We start from the raw sequence: 17,859 nt of genomic DNA on the forward strand, positions 1-17,859 counted from the left end.
ATAGGTTGTGTGTTCACTCTGATGGTAGTTTCTTTTGCTGTGCAGAAGCTCTTTAGTTTAATTAGATCCCATTTGTCAAGTTTGGCTTTTGTTGCCTTTGCTTTTGGTGTTTTAGACATGAAGTCCCTGCCCATGCCTATGTCCTGAATGGTATTGCCTAGGTTTTCTTCTGGGGTTTTTATGGTTTTAGGTCTAACATGTAAGTCTTTAATCCATCTTGAATTAATTTTTGTATAAGGTGTAAGGAAGGGATCCAGTTTCAGCTTTCTACATATGGCTAGCCAGTTTTCCCAGCACCATTTATTAAATAGGGAATCCTTTCCCCATTTCTTATTTTTGTCAGGTTTGTCAAAGATCAGATGGTTATAGATATGTGGTGTTATTTCTGAGGCCTCTGTTCTGTTCCATTGGTCTATAGTTCTGTTTTGGTACCAGTACCATGCTGTTTTGGTTACTGTAATATAGCCTGAAGTCAGGTAGCATGATGCCTCCAGCTTTGTTCTTTTTGCTTAGGATTGCCTTGGCTATGCGGGCTCTTTTTTTATTCCATATGCAATTTAAAGTCGTTTTTTCCAATTCTGTGAAGAAAGTCATTGGTACCTTGATGGGGATGGCATTGAATCTATAAATTACCTTGGACAATATGACCATTTTCACAGTATTGATTCTTCCTATCCATGAGCATGGAATGTTCTTCCATTTGTTTGTGTCCTCTTTTATTTCGTTGAGCAGTGGTTTGTAGTTCTTCTCAAAGAAGTCCTTCACAGCCCTTGTAAGTTGGATTCCTAGGTATTTTATTCTCTTTGTGGTAATTGTGAATGGGAGTTCACTCATGATTTGGCTCTCTGTTTGTCTTTTAATGGTGTATAGGAATGCTTGTGATTTTTGCACATTGATTTTGTATCCTGAGACTTTGCTGAAGTTGCTTACCAGCTTAAGGAGATTTTGGGCTGAGACGATGGGGTTTTCTAAATATACAATCATGTCATCTGCAAACAGGGACAATTTGACTTCCTCTTTTCCTTATTGAATACCCTTTATTTATTTCTCTTGACTGATTGCCCTAGCCGGAACTTCCAACACTATGTTGAATAGGAGTGTTGAGAGAGGGATCCTTGTTTTTTGCCGGTTTTCAAAGGGAATGCTTCCAGTTTTTGCCCATTCAGTATGATATTGGCTATGGGTTTGTCATAAATAGCTCTTATTATTTTGAGACATGTTCCATCAATACCTAGTTTATTGAGAGTTTTTAGCATGGAGGGCTGTTTGGCATCATCCTGCTACCAAAGCCTGGCAGAGACACAACAAAAAAAGAGAATTTTAGGCCAATATCCCTGATGAACATCCATGCGAAAATCCTCAATAAAATACTGGCAAACCAAATCCAGCAGCACATCAAAAAGCTTCTCCACCACGATCAAGTTTGCTTCATACCTGGGATGCAAGGCTGGTTCAATATATGCAAATCAATAAACGTAATCCATCACATAAACAGAACCAATGACAAAAAACACACGATTATCTCAATAGGTACAGAAAAGACCTTCGGTAGTGGCCAGTTATTACTCATTAGCATTTTTGAGATAAGCTCACAAGTCTGCCCTTTCTGCCTTCTTGATGCCAGTGAAAATCATTTTTGTTCCAGGAATGTACTTCTTGGGATTCTCCAAATACTCCATCAGTGTACCCTCTCCCCAGTTGATGCCTTTGTTCTTATTGGCATCTGTGTAAGAGAATTCAACAGCCTGACCTGTCTTCCACCCAAAGAGGTCATGGAGGTCTGGCCCAGGCTTGTGCTTGACTCCCTTTTCCACAGTGTGGCACTGGGCACACTTTTGAGCAAAAATCTTCTTGCCTTTCTCAACATCACCCACATTTAATTCTCTCTTTTGTTGCTGGCACTATGAAGGTTCCCGCTGGGAAGCCAGATGTCCTGCCCTCTCTCTGACATACTATTCATTTAGTCATATCATCTACTTTAATGCTTTATATTTACCTTGATTTTTATCTTGTTTTTTCTTTTTCTGTTTTCTTTACAAGTACTTTAGTTTTTGTTTTTCTATTTTTCCTTTTACTGTTTTATGTTTTATGCTTTTGCTATTCTTCAAAAATTTTTAAATTTACAATAGACAAATAATAAAATTAAAAAATTTTAATCTGCAATTGACACATAATTGCACATATTTATAGGTTGCAATGTGATGTTTCAATGCATATATGCATAGTATAATGATTAAATTGGTAATTACCATATCCATCACTTTAAACATATTTACCATTTCTGATAAATATGTGACAACATTCAAAATCTTCTCTTCTAGCTATCTTTTTATTTTATTTATTTATTTTTTTTTTTTGAGACGGAGTCTCGCTCAGTCGCCCAGGCTGGAGTGCAGTGGTGAGATCTCGGCTCACTGCAAGCTCCGCCTCCCAGGTTCACGCCATTCTCCCGCCTCAGCCTCCCGAGTAGCTGGGACTACAAGCGCCAGCCACTACGCCCAGCTAATTTTTTTGTATTTTTAGTAGAGACGGGGTTTCACCGTGTTAGCCAGGATGGTCTCAATCTCCTGACCTCGTGATCCGCCCGTCTCGGCCTCCCAAAGTGCTGGGATTACAGGCGTGAGCCACCGCGCCCGGCCTCTTTTTAATTTTTAATTTTAATTTTTATAGATTTAGCAGGTGCAAGTGCAGTTTTGTTACATGGATATATTACATAATGGTGAAGTCTGTGTTTTTAGTGTAACCATAACCCAAATAGTGTACATTGTACCTATTCATTTCTAGTTATCTCAAAAAATACAACACATTGTTATTTGCTATGGTCACCCTGCTGTGTAACAGAACACCAGAACTTTTCTTCCTATCTAACTATAACTTTGTGCCCATTGACCAGCCTCTTCTAGTTTCCCCCACCCCCAACCCCTGTCTCCTCTCCCCAGGTTCAGGTGACCACTATTCTACTCTCTACATCCATTAAATCATTTTTTTTTTTTGTAGACTCCACATATGAGTGAGATCATGCAGTTTTTGTCTTTCTGTGCCTGGCTTTTTTTATTTCGTGTAATGTCTTCCAGGTTCATCCATGTTGTCACAAATGACAAGATATTATTTTGTCTCATAATTGAATAGTGTGTGGGGGGGAGGTGTGTGCAACTTTTTTTTTATCCATTCATTGTCAAATGGGCAGTTAGGTTGATTCCATATTTTGGCTATTGTGAATAATGCTGCAATAAACATGGGTGTACATATATCTTTTTTTGACATACTGATTTTATTTCCTTTGTATGTATACTCAGTAATGGGATTGCTGGATCATATTGTAGTTCTATTTTTAATTTTTTAAGAAACTTTCATACTATTTTCCATGGTGGCTGTACTAATTTACATTTCTACCAGCAGTGTATGAGTTCCCTTTTCTCTGCATCCTCACCAGCATTTGTTAATTTTTGTCTTTTTGACAACAGCCATTCTAGCTAGGGTGAGTTGATATCTCATTATGGTTTTGATTGATTTTAATTTCTCTCTGATAATTAGTGATGTTGAGCATTTTTTTCATATATCTGTTGGCCATTTGTATGTCTTCTTTTGAGAGATGTTTATTAAAGTCTTTTGCCATTTTTTAATCTGCTTTTTTGTTTTGTTTTGTTTTGTTTTGTTTTGTTTTTGCTATTGAGTTGAGTTCCTTATATATTCTGGGTAGTAACTCCCTGCCAGATGCATAGTTTGCAAATACTTTCTCTCATTCTGTAGACTGCTTTTTTTCACTTTATTGATTGTTTCCTTTGCTGTGCAGAAGCTTTTAAGTTTGATGTAATCCCATTTGTCTATGTTTGCTTTTGTTGCCTGTGCTTTTGAGGTCTTATTTTAAAAATCCATGCCCAGTCCAATGTCTGGGCTTAAGTGCTTCCCCTATATTTTCTTCTAGTAGTTTCATAGTTTGGGGATCCTACATTTAAATATTTAATCCATTTAGAGTTGATTTTTATATATGGTGAGAGATAGAGGTTTAGTTTCATGCTTATGTATGTCCAGTTTTCCCAACACCATTTATTGAAGATACTGCCCTTTCCCCAATGTGTGTTCTTGAAGCCTTTGCCAAAAGTCCGTGAGCTATAAATGCATGGGTTCATTTCTGGGTTCTCTATTCTGTTCCATTGGTTTATATGTCTGTTTTTATGCCAGTACTGGGCTATTTTGGTTACAATAGCTTTGTAGTATATTTTGAAGTCAGGTATTGTAATACCTCCAGCTTTGTTCTTTTTTGCTTGAAATTGCTTTGGTGTCGGGGGTCTTCTGCTTTTCCATATAAATTTTAAGATTGTTTTTCTATTTTTGTGAATAATGTTATTGGTATTTTGATAGGTATTGCACTGAGTCTGTTATTTCTATTCTTTTAATAGTTACCTTTAAATTTTACCATTTATACTTAAATAAACCAAGTTTAATCAATATCTCTATCTTCCTCCTAAGTGATACAAATACCTTCTTCTAATGCTTTAATGCCCATCACTACCACCTCTCCCCCACTTACTTATTACCTTTAATAAGTAATTTAGTTCCACCTTTTTATAAATTCCCCCAACTTAGTCACTATTTTTATTGTTTCATATAGGTAATGGTTGTTTATGCTTATCTAAATTTCACAAATTTCTTTGCTCACTATTTTTTCTTTCATCTAATTCTTCCTTCTGGAGATTATTCTAAAAAATCCGTTAGTGAGGATCTGATTTTACATTTCTGAAAATGTCTTTATTTGGCTCTTATTTTTAAATATTAGCTTTTCAAAGACTAATCTTCTAGCTTGACAGATATTTTCTTTTGGCACTTTGAAAGTACTACCAAAGGACTATAAATCATGCTGCTATAAAGACACATACACATGTATGTTTATTGCGGCATTATTCACAATAGCAAAGACTTGGAACCAACCAAAATGTCCAACAATGATAGACTGGATTAAGAAAATGTGGCACATATACACCATGGAATACTATGCAGCCATAAAAAATGATGAGTTCATGTCCTTTGTAGGGACATGGACGACATTGGAAATCATCATTCTCAGTAAACTATCGCAAGAACAAAAAACCAAACACCGCATATTCTCACTCATAGGTGGGAATTGAACAATGAGAACACATGGACACAGGAAGGGGAACATCACACTTCGGGGACTGTTGTGGGGTGGGGGGAGGGGGGAGGGATAGCACTGGGAGATATACCTAATGCTAGATGACGAGTTAGTGGGTGCAGCGCACCACCATGGCACATGTATACATATGTAACTTACCTGCACATTGCGCACATGTACCATAAAACCTAAAGTATAATAATAATAATAATAATAATAAAAGAAAAAAAAAGAAAGTACTATTCTTGAGAAGTCTTCACAAAGTCAGAAGAGCAGTCTTGAGAAGTCTTCTCTTTGTTTAGGAGTGATTCCTTTGGAGATAATCCATCATCTTTGTCTGGCTTCTTTTCAGATATTCTCTATCTTTTTTACCACCATATGTCTATGTGAGGCTTTCTTTGTATTTGTGCTGCCTGGGATTGGCAGGGCAGTTGTAATTCTTGAATCTAAGGATTCATGTCGTTCATCAACAAAAAAAAAATTATCAGCCGTTATTCTTTGGATCTTGCTTCTCTCTCATTTTCTCCATTCTCTCCATCTAGAAATGCAATTACATATTCTCATTCTGTCTTCCATATCTTTAAATTTCTCCTTTACAATTCCTATCTCTTTCTCTGCTGCTGCTGCATTCTGAGCAGTTTCTTCAGATCTGCATTTCAGATAATGAATTTTCTCTTTATTTCTATCTAATTTGCTACTTAACCTGCCCATTAAATTTTAAAACCAACAATGACTTTTTTTATTAATGGAAAACTTACTTGGTTCTTTAAAAAATTTTATCTAGACTTCCAGTTCAGGAATGATAGTATAGATTCATTCATCTATTCTCTCCCTGCTGGATGCAACTACAATCCTAGAAACAATGCAAGAGGCAACCAAAAGATAACTCTGCAAGGTGAAAAGAGGATGATGAACTAGTTTGGGACTTAAGGACTTGAGGAAAGATACAGCAGGGTATCTAAAAATCCCCCACCCAACAGAAGAAGTAGACCCAGGCCTATCAGCAACTGACCTCAACCTAGCAACAGGTAGCCCAGGTAGATTCATTTCTTTCCCAGATGGAACAGGATTCCCAACGACAACCCCATGTGAACTTGGCAGCACTGGCAAGGGGGATCAGTGGGGATTCCCTCTGACAATATGTGGCCAGAGGAAGCCTCTCCTGCTTCACTATGTCCAAGAACCCCGTCTTTCAGGGAGAGACAATGGGCAACTGGAAGCACCAGCAAGGGGGACCATGCCATATCAAACAACCTGAAACTGGAAACCTCTTTGTCTCCATGATCTGACACTCCCCTGCCCCACCAAGAGATATGAGACAGGCTGGTCCAGGGGCATCAGCGGGGAAAACTCCATTGAAATGACCTGTCCGAAGCTGGAGGAACTCTCAGTCTCTCATAGACAGGGAGATCATGCTGCAAGAAGCACTGGGCCAGGAAACACTGTTCTTCTCCACAGGGCAAGAGATTCCCTTTCATACCAAGCAGCAGGTGGCACTGGTAGCCAGGAGGATCCCACCATAATGAGAGCCTTCTCCCAGATATTGTGTTAGATTGCAAACATAAAAGAAATGTTATATTATTTTAAGTTTTAAACATAAAAGAAAAATTACTAACTTGTACTTAATCTGAATCTAACCTTTCTGCTCCTCAAAAGATATCATTAAGAAAATTTAAAAGTAAGCCACAGACTAGGAGAAAATGTTCACAACAAATATATCTGACAAAGGACTTGTATCCTGAATATATAAATCCTTATAAATCAGTGGTTCTCAACTGGGGGTGATTTTTGTTCTCTGGGGACAGTTGACAATGTTTGAAGACATTTTTGGTTGTCACAACTGGAGGGGGTATTTTCCTAGTAGAATCTAGTAGGCAGAGGCCAGGGATGCTGTTTAAAGCCCTACAATGCACAGGACAGCCCCACACAACAAAGAATTATCTGGCCTGAAATGTCAATAGTATTATATCGAGAAACCCTGTTATATAAATCAGTAACAAAAAGACAGACAACTCAATTTTTTTAATGGGCAAAAAACTTGAACTGATACTTCACAGAAAAACATGCATAAATGGCCAATAAGCAGATAAAAGGTGTTCAACATCTTTGGTCTGAAGAAATGCAAACTAAAACCACAAGAAACCACCAAGCAACAACCAGAATGGTAAAGAAAAAGTTTAATAATACCACATATTAGGGAAGATGTAAAACAACTAGATCTTTCATACATGTTAGCAGATACAACGATTTGAAAAGGAGTTTGGAATTTTCCTGTAAAGTTCAACATATACCTACTCTATGACCCAGCAATTCTACTCTTGTATATTTACCCCAAAGATATAAAAAATATATGTCCACAACAAGACTTCTACAAGAATGTTTATAGCATCTTTATTCATAAGAGTCCTAAATTAAAAACATCCCAAATGTCCATCATCAACAGGAGAATAAATAAGCAAATTGTAGTATGGCCATACAATGAAATACTATTCAGCAATAAGAAAGGGAAAGAAATTCAAAACCATAATGAGGTATTACTTCACAACCATAGGGTGGCCATAATCAAAAAGTCAGATATTAACAAGTGTTGGTGAGGATGTGGAGAAATCAGAACCTCATATGCTTCAGTTGGGAATCAAAATCCTGCTGCCACTTGGAAAAGAGTTTGGCAGTGTCTCAAGAAGTTAAACACAGAGTTACCACGTGACCCAACATTTCCACTCCTAGGTATATTTGCAAGAGAAATGAAAATATACGTCCATGCAAAGACTTGTACATGATTATTTATAGCAGCGTTATGCATATTAGTCAAAAGTGGAAACAAAATGTGGTATATCCATACAATGGCATAGTATTCACCATAAAAAGGAATGAAGTATTGATACATGCTACAACATGGATGAACCTTCAAAACATTATGCTAAGTGAAAGAAATCAACCACAAAATACCACATGTTATATGATTCCATTTATATGAAATGTCCATAATAGGCAAATCTACAGAGACAAAAAGTAGATTGATGGGTGGTTGCTTAGGGTTGGAGACGGGGGTTGTGGCTGGAGGGTGATGACTAAGGGGTATAGAGTTTCATTTTGGGATAATAAAAACTTTCTAAAATCAATTGTTGTGATGGTTATACAATTCTGTGAATATACTGTACTAGAAATCATTGAATTGTACACTTATATGGGTGAATTGTGTGGTATGTGAATTACATCTCAATGTAGCTGTTAGCAAAAAAGAGAATGAAGTATCTGATAAACAAACATGTAGAATATAAAAAATATTATAAAACCAGAAGAAGTAGGCCCCAAAGAGTATATACTGTGGTGTTTCATTTATATGAGATTCTAGAACAGGAAAACTAATACATAGCAACAGAAACCATATCCATCATTGCCTGTGTGGGCCAAGGACTAACCGAAAGTGAAAATGAGAAGACTTTCAAGTGTGATGGAAGTATTTTACATCTTGATTTTGAGTGGTAGAAATAGACAGCACACATTCATTAAAACTCATTGAGTTGTATGTACACTTAGGATATGTGCACTTCACTGTATGTAAATTTTACCTCAGTTAAGAGAGGATACAGGAGACAAGTGACTCGAGAAAGGAAGAGAGGAGAAATAGAAGAGAGGAAGAGGGGAGGGGAAGAGAGGGAGAAAGGAGGGAGCAGACTTAGGAGATATTTATGAAATAGAATCTATAGATTTGGCATCTGGTTGGATATAAAGGATCAGGGAGAGAAGGGACTGCAATAAAAAAGGTGGCAGAGTAATAGTCTGTAAGAATCCTGACTTTAAAGCCAGATAAATGTGTAAGAGACTCCTCCAAGAACTAGCTGTGGGATCCTGGGCAATCATCTCACCTCTCAGAGCCTTCCTTGGTTTATTCATCTGTAAAAATGATAACAATCCATCTTTCATGAATTTTTATAAAGATTAATGAAATAATACATGTAAAGACCTACAGGAATTCAATTATGACTCTCAGATTTCTGACTCAGCCCCTAGACAGGTCCTGCTCTGCCTCTGGGATGAGATAGTGGTCTCAGATACATGAAGGAGTTAAGAAGGGATATTCAGAGAAAACAGCCCAAAGTAAGGATGAGCAGCAGTTTCCCAGCATGCTGAGGGCTGGACTTGGGGCCCAGGACAGAAGTCACTAGATCTACTTTTAGGAGACATCTTCCCACCAGATTCTCAAGCTGGTAGGTGGGATGCTGGTAATAACCTCACTCTTCTAGTTCATAGTCTGAGAGGCATATACCCTCTAAACCTCTTTTCTTACCTCTACCTGGGCCATCAAGCTTGGCCTTGGACCCCATTTTTCTGGCTTGGTGGGTAGAGTGGTACTCTCTCTGAGAGCAATGGGACACTTCCCTGGACTCTGTGGGGGAAGCCTACATCTTTTGTATCTGATCAAAATCCTGCTTCCTTTTCCATCCATGCCTTAATGTCCAAAGGTGTGCAAGGCCCAGAGGGTGGAAAGTCTGGGCCACCTCTGACCAATCAGAGCTACCAGGCAAAGAGCAATAGAAGCTGAGTCATGGTTTCTGGATTAGCTTCGAGGAATAACTTGGGAAGGGTCGTGCTCCTCAGAATTTGACATGGTTGCTTGGGGATCTTAGGGGCTTCAGGCTGATGATTTTTGAGCCTGTAAGAGAAGTCATGCTATTTCCAGTGTTTTGAACCCCTTCCTTCTCCTATGACTTCCCACATCCCCAGATGAGCTGAAGTGAGCAGCGCCACCTCCCAGTCATGACCCTGAACCTCATCAGTCCCAGGATTTGACTGAGTTTCGTCCTGCCTGTCTCAAGAGAGAGCAACATTCCTGAAGCACTGAAGAGAGTGTGGGGGTGGCTATAAGGAGCTGGAGAAAGTGGCCAGAAATTTGGGATTCTGACAACCTTTCATCAGAAGTCACCTCAGGTGAGGAAAAATAACTTCAGTTACCATGTGGGGGCAGCAGAGGCCAGTTAAAAAACCTGGAGCCTGGACTAGGCGTTCCTGGGTTAAAAGGTTTGGATCTGTGCGGGGAGTCATGTCTGGAGTCTGCTGAGTCCCAGGCCAGCATTACCTCCCTGCAGGCCAGCGCAGACCTGGCCCAATGTGGGGAGGGGGTGTTCCAAAGTGCAGTCAGAGAAGTCCAAGAAGAGGAAAGGTTCCAGGACAGTAGGGCAGCCTTGAAGACCCAAAATGCCACAATAGACAAGTCCAAAGCATAGTAAGGGAAGAGAGCAGTTATTTACATATAATTTCGTTCAGTCCTTACTGTGAGTATGCACAGAAATCTCTCCCTCCCTAACTGATTCTCACATAGATACATTCTTCTCCACTTTTGATATTCTTGGCTAACCTCTCCTAGCCTAGAACTCCTGCTCAGAATAGCTACCTCAGCTTCAGCCCCAGATCACCCTAGCAATGACTTTTCCATGTCCATCATGCTGGCCTTTATTGCCTGGAAGAGCCACCCTTCTTACCTTTATAGTCCATGAATTTAGGGTATCCAGATATTGTAAGAATGCAACTCAGGGATTCAGGGAAGAGTGTCATCCTCCCCCTGGGTACACAAGAAGGGTGAGTCATCAGTGATTTCTTGGGGAAGAGGGTGAGGCTGGTAACCAGTGCTAGCTTGATTTGTTACAAAACTCAGAAAACAATGGCTATCTACATTCTACAAATGAGCCTGAAAGCCAGAAAAACTCCAGAAAGACAAGGCCTTACTGGGAGAGTCCAAAAGCAAGCTCAGACTTCAGAGAAGAAAGAGGAAGCCTGTTAACTGACGTGTTGGAGTCCGAGATGCCATCCACTCTGGAGACCACATACCTGATAGAATAAACAAACCCAGATATGAGTTTAGACCAACCAGTGAAGGTGCTGAGCATCCCTGAGGAATGTCCTGGAGAAGCCTCACTGTTTTTCCTCCCGCACTTCCATACCCATGTGTCAGGGTCAGACCAACTTCGAGTGGTTTCCTGGCTTCCTTCCTGCAGGCCTAGAGACTTCCATCCTGAAAGCTGCCATTAACACATTATCCCTTTGGGTGAGTCACATCTCTCCTTTGGACTGGGTCAAGAGTGAGAAAAAGTTGCCCTGGCCCTCCCCCAAAGATAATTCTAAAGATAACCCTCAGGTAAAGGGCTCTACTGGCCATCATGAAGGCAAAACAGGACAGAAGTAACAAAAGCAACATATTGCACATACTAGGTTTGGTGAATTGTTACAGTAGAATAAATGTAAAGTGACAAATGATCCGCCTTCCAAAGTTTCCAGATAATTGTAAGTTGGGCTCTATCTCCTGATCCCTTCTACGATGGCCACTGGAAGCTGCTGGCTTCTTTCCTCTGCACTCCTTGGAGGGAGATCATCTCCCTCTAATACCCCCACCCACATTTCACCCAACCCATCCCTGAAGCAAGGGCATGCAGGCCTCTTTTCTCTGCATGAAGAATCTGTATTTCAGAGGATGTTCACCCTGGGGAATGAGGAGGAGCACCCAACCCACAAGCCTTTGCTATACATAGAAATCTTCCCCTCTGTGAGTTTCCTCCCAGCAGATAACCAGACTTAATAACCTGCTGGTGAATGTGTCTCAGGCAGCAGAAAAGAATAGAAAGACACCATGAGAGAAGAAAAAGGGAGGGCTTATTCTCTCCAACAAAGTACAGTTCAGGGAGGACTGATATGTACTGAGGACCATATATAAGACACTTTAAGGTCATCATGACATTTTTTCTGCACAACAACCTTACGAAGTAACTGTTTCTCCCCGTTTTTTTAACTGATAGGAAAACTGGCTCTGATTCTTTGTGCTCAGAAGTGCTAGGCTGGGTTGTAAACCCAGGCCTGCCTGATTCCAAAGTTAATGCTGTTTTCAAATACCAAAGTGCTGCTTTATGAAGAGAGTGGGAGCTGATTGAGGCAACTGCGAGATCACTGGACCAGGACCCAAGCCACAGGAGGAGAACCGCAGACCCTCCAGGAGACAGGACAGCCACAAAGCTGAAGTGTTTTGGCTTTGTGGAGGGCATATGCCAGAGTATTGCCCTCCCTCCAACACAGAGGCAGTAGAGGAGCAGGTTGTTGGAGAAGCCCCCAAGTCAGGGAAATCCAGGTTTTCCTTGGGCCCAAAGTCCCAGGTCACACATGGATCAGTGTCCAAGGTGACTTGGACTCTAGTGCTCTGCCCAGATTTACTGCCTCAAGACCTCTACTCAGCTGCCTTCTGTACTTAGCTCTACTGATGACAGGAGATGAGTCTGACCGTGACTTCACACTGAGTTGTGGAGGATGGAGCTCCTTCCTTACGCCCTGGCCCTAACTTTTACCACTTTCAGGAGGCAGTTGCCTCCAATGTGATGAGGCAGAAAGCTACAGAGAGGGGCTTTCTGGCCTTGACAAGCAATCTGCCCCAGATCCAGGACCAGGAGCCTTTTGGCCAAGGCCTTGCCCTGCCTGGGAAGCAGACTCCAGAGAGGATCTGAAGAGCAGTGCTAGAGGGGTCCTATCTACCCATTACCAGATGGAAAATCTACTTCTATCTTGACAGGTAGGTCTCATGTTCACCCATTAAAAAGTACTCAGTGAAGAAAGAAGCTGCTTCCCTTGAAAGGAGAAACTCATAGCACTGAAGGGAGAATCTATGGAAGAAGCAGCTCTAGTTTTCCCCCAACTCTGGCCCTTTGAATTTCTCCTTTCCCCTTAGGGCCCTAGGTCTCCATCTGATCTCACCATCGTCACTTCCTTGGTAAAACAGAACCTGGGGGCTCCCAGGTTGAAGCAACAAATATCTTGGGGAGGAGGCATGCAGGAGAGAAGCCTCATTCCCAGTACCCCCACAGTGAACTCCATGGTAGGGCTTGGCCTCTTTCTTTTTGCCCCTGCTGTCACACACTACATGTCCCAGGGATGTGTCACTCTCTTTTTAAGACTCTGGCCTGAGAGAGGCACAAAGCCCATCTTTGGCTTTCCCTGGGCACAGTAGAGTGAGCAGGAAGCAACTGCACAAAGAACTTTCTGAAGCAGTCTGGGAGAAGGAGAGGGACATGTCAGAAACCCAAACAGTCCAGCTTTCACAGCACATGTCTCAGAGCCAACCACAGCCAAGTTTTCTGAGACTCACACATTCTGTCTGTACTATATTCAGGCTCCAAAGCAGCAGAAGGCTGGCTCTTTCCCTCTCCATTCCTGACCTGTGCTCACAGGGTAGGCACCTCTTACCTCCAACCTCAGGGAGCAAGTGTTTGAGGGCTGGGTTCCCTCCCTGGCCAGTACTACAGAAACCTGAGTCACAGTCTTCTTGGAGTCCTCCCCCTCAGCTCTGGTTCCCTCTCTGAAGAATGCATTTCTTTTGCAGGTGATCCTTAGGACTCAGTTGTTGATTGATAGCATTTATTAACTGACAGTTCAAGTGAGTGCCAACCCCCTACGTTGAGGGGTTTGGCTGTGACCTTTATAGGCCCCACAGTCTGACAACACTGTAGCCCTACGAGACCTTTAACATCCAAATATCAAGAGTTACCCACACATGTACAACAAGGGTCTGATTTCATCAGAGTTGGCATCTTAATTCTCTGTACTGTGAAGTGTGGGGACTTGCATTCAGCCCAAAACAATAACCTTTATTAAAAACTCTTTGGATATACCTGAACCACTGTACTTTCATCCTTGCAATGAGAGGCATAAGGAAATAGCTTTCAATTTAAGCAGGAAAAATGAAAATTGGAAACAAGATTTCCAGCGAATCTTGAAACTGAGAGAGCTTTGAAAATTAAAGACCCTCTACCTATGGCAATCTTTAACATAGGAAAAAATGGTCCCCCAAAGTATAAACTAGAAGAGAAGCTTCTGTGGGAAGGAAAGAAATGAATGAGGTAATCTCAATGTGACTAAAATCCTAAAGTGCTTTTCTCCATGGCTTTTCCATCCTAGAGGGTGTCTGAATTCCCTTTGCTCAAGCCACCCTCTCTATGCATCAAATCATAGAATCACAAAACCTTGGATGGCAAAAGCTTTAGAGATCATCTTGTGGCTATATCACCATAAGCAGTCATTCAACTTCTCCTTAGATATCTGCTTGAAGATACCTTCATTGAGAGGAATTCATTATCTCTGGAGGCAGACATGAGAGAATAACCTTCTGTTTCTACATGGTGTGGGTCATGTTTGGTATTAAAACACAGTCATGCTAGCAGATTCATTAAGGTAAAGCCATACTCCTCTAATGGAATTGGGATGGTCTCACTTTCTCACTTGAAATATTTATTAATTAATTAATTCTAAATACAGAGCATCTATGTGCTAGGCATTGTGTTTGCAGCTAGAGAAACAAGGAGGAACAAAAAGAGACATGGTTCCTGTTCTGATGGATTCTGGAGTGTAGTGGGAGAGACAGTGATTAACCAAGGAATCATGCAAATAAGGGTGTAAATGCATCTAAGATAAGTGCTATGAAGAAAGGAAGACAGTTCTACAAGGGATCTAACAAGGGAACCTGACCTAGCCTGCAGGAACTAGTCAAGGAAACCTTCCCTGAGGAAGTAATGCTGGAACTGGAATCTGAGTATTAAGTAGGATTAGCCAGGCAAAGTGGCTAGAGGTAGGGAGTAAAGAGAGTGTTTCAGGCAAAAGAAACAGCATGTGCAAAGCCCCTGTGGCCAAAAAGACATGGCATTTGGAACTCAAAGGTGGCCAGTGTGGGCCAGGCATGGTGGCTCACACCTGCAATTCCAGAACTTTGGGAGGCCTAGGCAGGAGGATCACATGAGGCCACTCTCAGGTATTCTGTTAGAGCAACACAAAACGGACTAAGACATAAGATTATTGGCTAAGAGTGAGAGGGTGGACACAGGGGTTGGAGGTTTAAGAAAAGAATGGAGAAGATTTGAAATAGTCATCCTGGAGAATGAAAAGTACTAAAGAAATTTAGTACCTGCTTGGATTGTGAAGCAATGCTGAAGGCTTGATTGAGATTGGTGATTTATAGTGGAGCAGGTCCTGTTTGTGACAATGGGGGTGGGTGGCTGAGGTAGAGTGGAAGAGATGGGGCAGTTTAGGAACCGGGAAGCCCAGGTGATGGCTGAATTTTAATTTGTGTACTGAAGTCCCCTAGGATGATGGCGGGCCTTGCAGTCAGGAGTGGGGAAGTCAGTGAGACAGAAACCAAATCCTTCATTTGGTTTCAGTAGCTGCAGGGTCTGTACACTCCAAGCTCTGAAGTAATGGTGAGCCTAGAGGTAGCCATCTAGGTACCTTTGTGGCCGAGAGTGGGATGGATCCTAGGGTGAGGCCACTCTGTCAACTTAGGGATAAGGTCGGACTCCTCATATTAGAAAGTAAAAGTGAAAGGGCCCAAGGTGGGTTAAAATGTGAACATTTACTTCTCTTGGTTTTGACTGAGAAGATATTAAAATATCTAGGAGGAATCTCCTGGGTTTAAGTCCATGTCCCTGGGTTTAAGTCCATCTATGCCAGCTCACCCACAGCTGCCAAACAATCAAGAAGTTGAAAATGTTATTTGATATTTGAATCTTGGCAATTACCCAGAATTACTAAGTTTATTCTGAGAAGAGATCAAGTAGTCATGAACTCCGGAACCAGACTCCATGTACTCAAATTCTGCCTTCGCCACTTGCCAACTGCATGACCTTAGACAAGTGACTTAACCTGTCTGTACCTCAGTTTCTAGAAAATAGAGACAATGGTAGATCTACCCCACATAATTGTTGTCATAGAGGGTTAAGTGGCTTAAAATATGTAAATGCTTAGAATAGTACCTGGTGCATGTTAAGCACTATGTAACTGTTCATTTTTATTGTTATTGACTCTCTCCCAATTCACTCAATCTCTCTCTCATTCACTCAATCACTTGATACTAGCCTGCTTGCTGGAATCTCCCTGGCTCTGAACCCTAACCTGAATAACTACTTTTGATCCTTCCCCTATGCAGGTTCTTTCCTGGGTCTGTTTACCTCTAGACCAAATAAGCTCGGGGCCTTCAAATGTTCCTCGTATGATGTGACCACTAGTGAACTAGCCCAGCGACTCACCTTTGGACATCTTGCATCTTGTCATTGTATCCTAGCTTAAATGGGTTGTCTAGAATGGAGCACAGTGCTCCAGGTAGGACATGACAAGTGTAGGGAAGGGCAGAACCATCTCTTCTCTTGTTCTGGTTCTCTACTTATATTAATGCAGCCTAAAATCTAATTACCTCTGTTGGCAGCACCATCACTCTGTTGGCTCACATTGACTTTTACAATCAAATCAAGGTCTTTTTCACATGTGCTGTTGTTAAACCAGGTAGGGCTCTTCTATCCTGTGCTAGAGGAATAAACCCAGCGGTAGTTGCTAGGAGAAAGTCAAGTCTAGTAGCCAAAAGCCCAGTGTCTTAGGGGTTTAGTTCAGGCAAGCAATTGGTGGTTAGGGTTCATGGCAGATGCTACTCATTGCCTGCCTAATAATGATTTTTCTCTTCTTCCTTACTTATAGAATCCCAATTTTGTTCAGGGCAGCGGTGTACCCAGCTAAAAGTACTGGATTTCCCAGCTTGCTTTGTAGCTAGGAATGTCCATATGACATGGTTCTAGTCAGAGATGTAGGTGGATGTCACTGGAGAGGGCGTTCCATTTGGAATAAAAATGTAAAGCCCCTCTAGAAGATCCTTTGTCCTTAGCCTTCTTGCCCCCTAGCTCTTTCCCTTCTTCTTCTCTAGAATGCAGACATGAGGATTAGAGCTGCAGCAGCCATGTTGTGACCATGAGGCAAAAAGCAAGTGGATGAAAGCCTACCTTAAGATGGTGGAGATGAAAAACCAGGCTCTTGATGGCATCGTTGAACTGCCACATCAGTCCTATCTGGGCCATCCATCAAGGAAATTTTTGTTGAATAAGACAAATAAACCTCTGTCTGTTTAAGCCACTATTGTAGAGTTGTCTGGTATTTGCAGCCAAAAATATTCCTAATTAACATAGTAACCCTACATAACAGAAAAACTGGGGTTCCAAATGGAGGGCAAACATGACTATAGGAATCCAGAAGGAGAAGATATGTAGAAATACAAGCGGGCAGTCGGGATTAGAAGAGTCTGTCAGTGGGCCACCAGACCTCTCAGCCACTGGGTTAGGGCTCAGGGTCAGGACTTCCTTCCCGGATGGTGAACTGAAAGAGCATGACTGGGTCTAGTCCTTGACAGAGCACTGGTAGAGGCAGGCAGGGTTTCTGACTGAAGGACTCAGATACAGGACATGAGACAGAAGGTTAGGGATCAGAAGTGGGGAATGAGGTAGAGACTCAATGGAAACTTGAGATCGGACTCAGATCAGTGGTGAAGGGACAACTTGATGCTGAGTTTCAGTGTGCATACCCAGGTTACTTCAGTCCTTCCTGTCTTAGGACAAGGATAGCCTGCAAATAGGAGAGAAATTACTCCAACTGTGAAGGGAGGATCCAGGCAGATCCTGACAAGCGTCAGCTCAAGCTGCGCTTTAGCCATCCTGACACTCTTCTTATAGATTCACCCTTAATTACATGCCCTTCTTTCCATCTTTTTTCCCCATGACCTTTTAAGATCTGAGCTTAGCAGAAAGCTCCTGATGCAACCACACTGGTCACTTTAAACAGCTCCCACTTTGTCTTCTTCCTAATTGTCAGCATTTCACTGCAAGAAACCTTCCCCTTCTCCCTCTCCCACAAGTTGTCTTCCCCTCTGCCTGGTTTGAGGGCAC

The 17,859-nt window shown here is 41.5% G+C and overlaps 1 pseudogene; it reads right to left on the reverse strand.

Moving 5' to 3' along the window:
* Window positions 1-1,562: 1,562 nt before the first annotated feature.
* Window positions 1,563-16,998, reverse strand: LOC112130729 (cytochrome c-like; annotated as a pseudogene).
* Window positions 16,999-17,859: the final 861 nt, after the last annotated feature.

Source organism: Pongo abelii, chromosome X (genome assembly GCF_028885655.2).
Source record: "Pongo abelii isolate AG06213 chromosome X, NHGRI_mPonAbe1-v2.0_pri, whole genome shotgun sequence".
NCBI classification, from domain to species: Eukaryota; Metazoa; Chordata; class Mammalia; order Primates; family Hominidae; genus Pongo; species Pongo abelii.